Source organism: Solanum lycopersicum, chromosome 2, assembly GCF_036512215.1.
Source record: "Solanum lycopersicum chromosome 2, SLM_r2.1".
Classification (NCBI taxonomy): Eukaryota; Viridiplantae; Streptophyta; class Magnoliopsida; order Solanales; family Solanaceae; genus Solanum; species Solanum lycopersicum.
In genome coordinates this window covers 56820749-56832435 of record NC_090801.1, presented here as the reverse complement: position 1 = coordinate 56832435, position 11687 = coordinate 56820749, and the positions used below count along the sequence as shown (strand labels likewise).

Genomic DNA, 11687 nt, shown 5'->3' with positions numbered 1-11687 from the left:
TTACTTTTAATTTGATCAATTCTAAGAACGAAACAAAAGATGATAAATATTGTTTCTTAAATAATATATGATTTTAGATGGCTTCGAATTAGTATTCATTTTATAAAATTGGATATTTGGTATCGCTTTAAGAACGTTGGAAAATCTCACATTATAGTAGAGGTAGAGTGTGTGTGCTTGTGCAAAATGCTCCCATCAAATGTGATTTTATAATCATGAAACGAATTCAAGACTTCTGATTAACGAGAATTAATATTCAATTTGTGGTATATCTATACTTTCCGGATAAATAACCCTTGTGAATTTTCATGAGGTATTTAGTCTTTAAAGACCTTGACTAGTGAACAAAGACTTTGTATTAGAAATCTATATTCTATACAATTCAAAATACTATAAAATTATAATGAAAATGAAGTTCACTGCACTTTGCACTATGACCTGACCCTATCTAATTTTCTTCAAAAATTAATATTGAATTATGCTAGTTGATGGTTAATTGTCAACTTTCTTTTTTCTTTACATAAAAAAATATAACTTCTCTTGAAAGTCTAAATTTAATTATTTTATCCTAGTTGGTGATTATAAAAAATTATATTACAAAGTAATTATGTCAGGTAAACAAGAGTTCTGTTTCATTTAATATTTATTCATCCGTAAGCAGTCAAATTGATCACTGATCATATAATAGGAATCCTAGATTAAGAAATTATTTGTTAATAAAAAAATTAGAGGAGAGATTATGGTAAAGTAGTTAGAATTAGTCAAAAATATTCTAATTGAGTCTAGCTAGAATCTAATCCTTCTAAGACCCTTCACACTTAGTCCAGTTATGTTGTTAATTATAACGAAACGTTACACATTTAATCGATATATCGTTAAAATAATTACATTCGTTAGTCAAGTACATGCATATAAAAAAGATCGAGTAGTACAATGTTACAGATATATATTAGTATGTTCTAGCTCATTTTTGTTTTTATATTTTATATTTTTATTTTTATTTTTTTTGAATGAAGCATCGATCTCATGTTGTTTAATAAAAATGTATTTGTTGACTAATACAGAACATTCCAAGTGGAGTAGATAGATCTTGATGATTGGAAATATTGACTTTTGAGTGATTTTTTGACTAGATATAAGTTAATGAAATAATAATATTTATCAAAGTGAAAAATAAAATAAAATTGAGTATGAGAAATGGACACCAATAATGCGGCGTTTAAATAAATTATATTTAAAAATTGTATGTTAATTATTAGTTGTAGTTGTTATTGAAGGGGTACAATCGTTAATTTATAAATGAAATTTACACAAGCATAGTGTCATTGTTTCATGTGTCTAGCTCAAATTCTAATTTCATTTAAAATACCAACTCATGAATTTCAATTAAATCTTTATCATAAAATTTCTAAGAAATTACATGTCTTATATATATCGAGTTAGAAACATTTTAATAATTTAAAATGCATATTTCGAAACATGGATGGAGAAAAGGAATAATTCTGAATCTGTTATCATTCGCTATAACACAGAAAAAATTTATATTATGTAGCATGATTTTAAATATTTTTACGAAAGAAATATTTATCGAAATCTCTTCGATATATAATTTAACTTGGGATTAGAATTAATTTGATTATTAGTCTATGGATAATTTATAATATGGTGATTTTTTATTTTTTTTTGGCCAAATTAAATATGGTGCACTTGTTATGAAATTAGGGTTATTCCATTAGCTTCAGACACTAGCATGTTGAATACATATTATATAATTTCAAGAAAATCTACAAATATTGGGAATCTTTGATTATTTTTGTTTAAAATATAAATATTAAGTACTAAAAATGATGGTGAAGTGGCAACAAGCACAATATTAGACTTATATATATATATATGGTCTTGATTCTTGAAGTTGCTGCAATAAAACTTGACGTTGAATCTTGTCACGTTAAAATTTTATTAATTCTTTAATTATAAGTAATGGGTAATTTTGACTTCACTGTTTTCAAGCAAATAAGTTGGTCAACTATATTCTACTGGTATCTCTTGAATATATCAATGTTCTCGAAAGAAAAATGTTAGATGAGATCATGACTGATGTTTATTTTTACTCGCTCCGAATCATTTTCACTTGTTATATTTTATTATTTATAAAAAAATTTAAAAATGATATATTTTAGTTATGATATTATGTCATTTTGTTTAATAAATAACTTTTTTTTGTATTTGAGAAGAGCTTTCAGATTAATAGAAAAAGAAGCTTGATCGAAATGAATAATAATTTTCATTAATAATTTCGAATTGGATCAGTTTCTTCTTAACAAATTAGTAAATGCTTAGGTCAAAAAAATTCTGATTAATGACGAGATAGTTGAAAAAGGGTAACACCAATAGAATTTTTTATTACAAAATAAATGAATCAGAAAAGATAATTTTTTTTATAAATTTTTTTTGAATGTCCTATTAAAAATAGAGTTTGTGCTTGTAAAAATTATCGAGTGATCAGAAATAAAAAAATAAAAATATAATTATTCTTAGCCATCACAATCTTAGAGCATGTTGTATGTCCTATTCATTTAGGTTTTCTATGCTAATTAGTCAAAGCATATTATCTTTTAAAAAAAGTTACCAAGGATAAAATAAGAAAACATATTCAATTTTATCTTAATTATTTAAAAGGACAATTATTTTTATTTAAACGATAATAAAATAATTCGAAGAGATTACAAATTAACGCACAAAGTTTTCATTGAAGAAAAAAAGCAACTATGAAGGGAAAAAAAGATGTGGGGTAATTCCCTCAAATTATAGTCTATGATTATACATTTATTATTTATAATTATACCTTTTGGTGGTCTTAATTTATTTTTTTCTATTTTAGTAGTCTTAGTTTTAGTGATAAACTTACCTAAACATATTCAATCTTGACAGGACAAGAAATAAATTATATTCAAATAAACCCGCAATATCATAATAATTAATTAGATAAGGAAAAAGTAAAGGCAAGACTTTTCGTATATAATAAATAAAACATTATAATAATTCTCGCTATAATTGGAGTACTTTTAGTTTTATATAATAATAGTGGTAATCTTTTTAAAATCTAACAAGTTTTATTTAAATTTATTTTACTTTTTAAATAGTGCGAGTCAATGTTGATTATGAATTTAATCGAATTCAGTAATTTTGGTTTAAATTTTGAATTTACAACAAGAAATTTTAGTGAATATATACAAATCATTAAAAGAATCAAAATTTCAAATTTATAAATTTTAAATTCTGATTCTACTTCTGTTTAAAAATAAATAATTAGATAGTGATTTTGAGATGTGCAACGATAATAACGATTTGACCGAGTAAGTCACTTTTTAAAAAATTAATTAACACCTCACATTCCCCTAGTTTGCTTTGGAGAGCTCAATGCAATCTTGTCTTAGAGGTTTTTGGTCTTTATATAAAACGTGACCAAAAAAAAAAATTATATTTGTACTTCAATTGTAAAATAATATGTATAGGCTACTTGGAGTTTAGAGTTGAAAAGGTTTTTATTTTGTTTTTTTATTAAAACATAGTACTTAAATTTTTTGAAAATTATCCACGATAGTAAATATTGGACCTAGATTTGTTGATGGATCTGGTCTTGTCGAACAGGTTCGAATTCGAGGTTCGAACATAAAACCCCACTAACCGAGCTGAACTAGTTAGTGATGAAGCAATTTCCACGAACTGAGAACAAAAGGATGTACTTGTCCCCTTCCCCAGCCATTACCGCTCATCCACCCCTTTTTATGTTGAATTTTTTTTAATTATTATTTATTTGAAAATTACATCAAGGGAGGTACGAAATTGGAAGCTGGATGGATGTTATGTTATATTGATAGGATTTGTACAATTCATCTCTAAGTTGTTTCTAAGAGGACATTATTTTAGGACGTTATTTTAGCTTGAGAGATAAGTTATTATTTCGAAACTAAACTGAGGATTAGTTTATACCATATTTAATAGAATTTTTTTATTCCGAGCTAGGTATTTTTAAAATTATGTACACTTGAAATGTGATATTAGCAATCCTTGTATTAAACACCAAATGAACATTTTTGCCCCTATTCCAAATTCCTTTCGTCAAGGTTAAAATTAAAATTAACTTGAGCTAGAGATTTTATAAATTATTTACAGTCTATTTACAGTGTATTAAACACCAAATGGACATTTTTGCCCCTATTCCAAAGTCCTTTCGTCAATGTTAAAATTAAAATTAAAAATAAAAATTCTATCTCATTTTCTCTAATTAAATTAAACACATATTTTTTTATCGTACGACGTACCTATGCAGTTCATGAAACCACCCAAATTAGTGCAAGTAATATAATTGTTGTACTAGAATCATTTTTTTTTTTACATAAGTTTAATTTATTGGTTACTTAATTGCTGAGGTAATTGATTAATTAATAAATAACCAACTAGGTTGAAGCTTTTTAAGTTTGAATTAGTCTACAACTACACCTTTTTTAAGCAACAATTGTAGATTTGATGTCAACAATTGGTATGATGAAGTTAGAAAGGTACCTTTTGAATTAACTTTTTAGACTTGAATTTTCTATGAAAATGATCTATCATCATGCTCCTTTCTTTACCTTATATACTATTTTTTTTTAATAATATAAAAATATTATGTCAACATCTAAAAGATTCTTTTTAATTTATTTAATGTTTAAAGTATACAAACCTAACAAATAACCTGCCTGCCCCTTTTCTCTTCTGTATTGATATAGACTTACCAAAATATAAAAAAGACCATCTTTTTATGTCACATATAATGGACACAACTTATAAGGTCAACAATTTCAGCTTCCCTATTTTATTTTCCTTTTTTTTTAAAAAAAAAATAAAATCTAAATTGATTTTAATATTATTCTCTTCCCAAAAATATAATGTCCTCCTTTATACCATAGGTCTTAAAATTTAATGATGGACAAACTTTTATAAGTAATAGTAAAACTTTGTTGCTGATTCTATTTAATGAATCATTAAAAAAAATTGATAGTAATGAGCTATTAATTAGTGTCAAATTAACAAGGAGTATATGTTATAGCTAATTTTCTTTTTTTTAATGATGCAATAGGAGAATTCATGGTTATGTTAGTTCTTAATCACGGTCTCAAGTGAATTACGATTAACAAATAAAAAAATAATAAAAATTGCACAAGAATAGAAATGGAATGGGATGTCGATGGAAAATAAGACGTAGACGTGAAGGATACTGAAAGTAGATCAACCATCTTACTTTATGTTTGTGTTTTTTTATCTGCTCTGCTCTACATAGTCTTGAAGTTAATATGCTCTAATTTTTTTTTTTATTATGAATATACAGTAGATCTATGTATCATATAATTAATATAAATTCATGAATATATAAATATATATTTGTCACTTAATTTTTGTCTGTCTTCTGATATATATGTCTGAATGTCCCTCTAAAAAAACATGCCACACACAGCATAAGTGGAATAATTTCATACCTTTTTAGCTAGAGTAACATGTAGATGCCTTTAATTTGTCATTGGACTCAACAACAAAAAAAAAAATAATTAATTGATCAATCATTTCATTTCCCCACACTACTAAATATAGACTCACAAATTAATAATTATGTGTGCATGTGTTTTTTAATTTCTTCTCCTTTTTTATATAATATATGGATCATGCATGAAGGGGAATTTGCAAGTGTCACGCTTTCTCAAAAGTTATATAATTAATTAGCTCTTAATAATAGTAATTACGTAATTTATTTGGGTTTTGATGATTGATTAGTCTCCATAAGGCTATAACTACACTCATAATATGATTAAGTCATATTTTTCTTAAACATATTGTGTATTATGCATTTGAAAATTTGACAAGGACATATATCTATATTTATTTTTGTATTCTTTCTCTATAAATAATGGGCATGACGTGGTAATTGTTTATTCGATGGCTTTTTTCATTTAGATAGGTTGTTGGATGAAGAGGATTAATTAATGGAATATTATAGAGAGAAATCATTTTTCTTCGTGATTAATAATTTTTCCTCTATTTGCAGTCTGCATAAAGCTTCGACTAAATGTGAATCACGCATTGCAAATTCCATTCAGAAGTGATGCTCTCAATAAAATTTTCTCCATATCCAAAATTTCAATTTAAAACCTCTGATAAAATTATCTCACCACTAAATGACAATCGATGTTGGACTTGTATTAATTCATTCTCTCACCCAAGAGAATGGGGGTAGGTAAAATGGAGGGGTGGGTGGTTAGTAATTGGATTATGGCATCATGAATGAATCACCATGTATGTATTAATTTTCTCCTCACGATACTTTTACTACTAGAAACAAAAGTTTTTTAAATTTTCTCTATGACATGAATTAATTCATTGGAATAACACATGATGCGAAACATATTCTAAATATAAGAAGACTTTCTAATTTTTTTTTGTATAAAAATACTATTTTATTCCTATTCTCGATGATTCTTTTAAAATATATGAAAAACACTAATAATAAAGAATTTCAACGATTAAATAGTAATTTTTTAATAGTGTTCCTGCGATATTTTAACTTGTCCGTTAAAGCATGTGCGTTAATTTGATGCTGTTCCCCAAAGCAATATTCACGAAATAAAATTATTGTTATTACAATCTCAAGTATTATAGTCAAATATATTTTGGTATATGTTTGGTAGGGTGACTAATTTAAGGGCCAAAGCTAATGTGACACATTATATTTTTTTCTATTCCATCTACAAAAATTAGCAACTAAAAAAAATGAGGAAATGAGGAATTGTCCTCTTTTTTTAAAAAAAATAAATAAATAAGTGAAATGATATATACAATAGTATAAAACATGAAAGGAAATGATTATATGAGAGGACCAAAAAAAGTTGTTGTTATCCATCTAATCGAACACGACAGTTTCTAGTGGTTCGATTTATCAAATTTGATATTTATATCAAATTAATAAATATAATATATTTTTATTTTTGTATCAATTAATTAGGAGATATTTAAATTTGATGTATGCCTTAATTATCATAACTAGTATGATTTGATATAAATATTAAATATAAATAAATTTATTTTATATATATATATTCAATCCAACCCATCCTTACTTTTTTTTAAAAAAAAAAATTGAACCATTTTTCGATTTGTGCATGTCATTCTTGCGCAGACACTATGTTAATCTTCTCTATATCGTTTTAATTTTATTGAATGTACCCAAAGGGACTACTTGGCTCCATTGACATCCCTATGTATTTTTTGTTGGGCAACTTTCACATATAGCAAATAAAAAATTTATATTTGTATGCTATAGCAAAGTTTGCATAATTGCGCTCCATAGCAAATGTAGAAACTGTATAATTCGCTATACATATACAGTTGAAGCAAATTGTATAAAACGAAGTGTATAAAATAAGAAAGAGAAAGACACTTGGGCAGAGAATTGTATAAAAAACGAAGTGTATAAAACGAATTGTATTATTATAAGTGTATAGAACGATTATATACAATTTGAATTTGTATAAAATGAGAAAGAGAGAAAGACAAAAGAGATTTGACAAGGAATATTACAATTGATTCGAATTGTATAAAACGAGAAAGGGAGAAATTAGATACAATTTGAAAATTGTATAAAACGAGAAAGAGAGAAAGGCAAAAGAAACTGGCAGGGGAGTATTTTTATTGCATAATTATAAGTGTATAGGACGAAAATATATGCACTTGCATGTGTATTTACAATTTTCTCACGCTTTATACAAACAGAAACTCAATTTATATATTTCGCTTCTGTTTGTATAAGTGAGAAAGGCGAGAGTGGCGAGCGAGATCTGGAAGAGGGGAGAGAAGGGAACAAAAATATATGTATTTATACAATTTTCTCTGTTTTTATACAATTAGAAATAATTTTTATACACTTGTGTTTGTATAAAAAGTGAGGAAGCAAGCGAGAGATTGGAAGAGAGTGGCGAGCGAGATATTTGGGAGAGAGGCGCCTGACAATTTTTTGCAAACGTTTGCTATGGAACACAATTAAATCAAACCCTAGATACTCCATTTATTTTAAGTTATTAGTTTGCTATTATATACAATTTTCTCTTTTTTATTTGTTATAGACTAAAAGTCAACTTTCTTTTCATTCAATTATTTGATATTCAAAATTTATTGGATGCTGACTTAACTAATTCGTATTCAGGACGCATAAAATACAGTAAAGATAAACTCACTATATTTTTAATGATCTTTAGTGTTAGTTACTTAATGAAAATAACTTGATTGTTGTTAAATATGTTTTTTTTTAGCAATTATAACAATTTTTTTTTGTAAATGTCTCTAAGATTTAATATATATAGCGATATTGTATTTGATATCGATAAAAACTTTAATACTTTTTATGAATAATATATTTTACTGCTAAAATTTATTTTCGTTAATGTAAATTTTTCTCATGAAAAAACTTTTTTCCATTATAAGGACTATCCAACTAAATATACAACTAGTAAAAGTAGGATGGAGTTTGGCAAATTAGATGTCAAAGCACAAAAAGGGTGGGTAGATAAGATAAGGCAATATTTTTTCCAAAGTCTTTTAACTTTAACTACTATTTGTTCTTTGCTTTAATATTGACTATTTATATATACATTTTTTTCTAGAATTCATTGTCATTTTTGAAGGTGATACCTAGGTTGTTTCCTATCTTAGCTCTCAATAATTTGTTTCCTAGTCTATATTCAAACTCTCATAAAGTTACAATTATTTTTCTTTTTCAACTCATCATTTATAATGTAAAAGGGATACATTGCTACATGCATGTTATACATTATTTTTGCTTTTTGGATGTCTCACTTTTTATTGTTAATCATCAACTTATAAAAGTTTATATTCTCATTTAAACTAAAATAACACATTAATTTTCATATAAATATTCCTAAAACTTTTTAAGAGGTTAAAATTGGAATATAATTTCACATCTTCCATATATAACCATGAGGACCTCATGGATTCTTTCAAATTAATATATATACCGGTCATGTCCTTTCAATATTTGCTAGGTAGGCAAATGATGGAAAAATTGGAATAAAACAATGAGGGAATTAATTTTAATTATATTATGTCAATTAAACATTGAATAGATTGAGAAGAAGAATTAATACTACCACTATTGCTACATTGAAATAATACAAGAAAAAAGAAAGTCAACATTTCAACTCTATATAATTATACTATAAGAAAAGATTCTCTTCTACTAGGTCTAACTTTGGTCTATAATAATATTTTTAGTGGTAGAATAAAATTAAATTTGTACCTAACTTAATCTAAACCTAAGAATTTATTTCGTTTGGGTATGTCGGACTAATAAATAGATAGTAGCACTAATTAACAAATAAATTATAGAGATAGGATTAGGGAAATAGCTAAGGTGTATAAATTTATTTCGTCCAATCTATTCATGTTTTGTCTGGTGATATAATAGCGAAAAAAACATCAATAGTCCATTCGATAAGAAATCGAATTCTATTATTGATCCACTCAAATTATGCTTATCTTGTTTAATAATATAATAGTCAGATAAATACCAATAATTTGTTGAGTATGAAATATGTTGTTATTAAAAGATAATACGTGTATGATGCTAAATACTATTATAATAGTACTAATTAACAAATAAATTATTGATATAGCATTAGCATAGTAGCTATGGTGTACAATTTTGCATGACACACTCACCCATAATATTTTTTTATTTTTTTTTGTAATTTGATAAAATATTGTCACAATCTTGCCGCAATTTTAGCGGCATTTGTAAGGATATATATATATCCCATTGGATTGAGTAAAGAAATGGAAATAAATTCAACTTTAATCAAAGAGGTCAATTATATAATTTAATTAAATTAGTTGAACATGAGATTATTTAATTGTAAAAAGAAGTGCTTAGGTAAAGGTCAAAGACACAGTTCTTTTTTGTTTGTGTATAATATAATATATTATACAAAGACAAAGTCGTAAATTATGTGAATTATTTTAAAGGGATGTGTTTTTACAATGAATTGGTTTACTTGTTCTTTGTTGTTTCACTTAAATTGGAGAATATAATGTCTTTACGTAAGAAAAATATTTCAATGTATATCAAATATTATATGTTGTGTGAAATTATGATAATTTTATTAATTGAGTATCTGAATTTTTATCTTATTTTTGAAAGTCAATTTTATGTATTTATTTCCGTGATTTGTGAGTTAGATTATATTGGTGTTATTTTTTTAATCAAATAATGTTTTTAGCTTATTTTTTTTTTCTTCAATAATTTTTTATACAATTAAACTTTTCATGTGCCGCACAATTATGAAAATGCCTACCCACGACAAAAGGAAAATAAATACTTTAAATAGCATGCTAACAAAACAAAAAGGAATAATAAGGACTAACTAAAAATGAAATGTGGTCCTTCATTTTTATTTTCAGTTATTCAATAATGTCTATATTTTAAACCGGTTTCATACTTCAAATCACTTTAATATATACATCTTATTAAGGACTTTGAATCAACCTAAAATTATTTGTACTTTTACATAAATATAAAATATATATAACTTTCTTTATATTAAAACTTCATATTAACATAAGTATTTATAACTTATTTCTACTGGAAATATATTTCATATATACAAAAACTTATTTCAATCGATGAAATTACCTATAAATTCCTATCGAAAATTGACGTATACTCATTATTTTTACATAAAAAATCTTCCAACCAATGAAATTAACAACGAATTTCTATCGAAAATCATGCAAACTCGTTATTTTTCGACGAAATCGATCGTTAAAAATCGTAAAAGCATACTACTAACATATAGACGGAGAAGGGGGGGGCCTAGAAAAAGACTAAATCAAAGGTACGTGGTCCAAAAATTTAATTTTTATGTGGCTATCACATAATTTAATTTGTTTCATGTATTCAAGTCATAATAATAAATGTTGTCCACTCAATATTATCTTAGCTTATTCTTGTTGGCAATTTTTCATCCTCTTATCTTAGGATAGTAGGATGGATATATACAAAATTATACTTTTTTTCTTGTGTGTTACTGTCTACTATTGTTCACTAAGCTGAAAATTCTACACCAATAAACACCTTTTAAAGGCTAAGGCCTATTTGCACTATAAAAGGAACTTATATTAAATTTTTGAAAATTTCAACTTGTTTGATTGAAAAAGAAAATAAGAATATCTTTTACAAAACAAAAATGAACAATTAAAAAATCGAATAATTTGAGAGACCACAACAATCCTTCCAGAAAGAAAAATGAGAATAAAAGGAAATTACGTATATTTTGTGACAATCAATTTCACTTTTTCTTTTTAACATTTTAGGCACAAGCACTTTGAAATATCAGTTTTATCTTCGAATAATTAATAGCTTTAAAAATATTTATTTAATTAATTAAATTTAAATACATGAGTAATATACATTTCTTAATTCTTATCAAGTTTAGGGATATCTTCAATACTTTTCTCAACTCTTTATTAAGAGTCACATGTTTTTACAAAAATTTGATATCATTTGCTATGTCAATGTGACAGATTAGAGGTATATCTAAGTTTAATTAGTCAACTAGAAAAGTTTTTAAAATAGTTTGGAAACA

At 25.5% G+C, this 11687-nt stretch overlaps 1 non-coding gene across 1 annotated transcript; it reads right to left on the bottom strand.

Annotated features, from left to right (window-relative positions):
* Window positions 1-7164: 7164 nt before the first annotated feature.
* Window positions 7165-7267, bottom strand: LOC112939960 (U6 spliceosomal RNA). Its single transcript, XR_003245838.1, has one exon. It is a non-coding gene; the product is annotated as a U6 spliceosomal RNA (small nuclear RNA).
* Between the last annotated feature and the right edge of the window lie 4420 nt (window positions 7268-11687).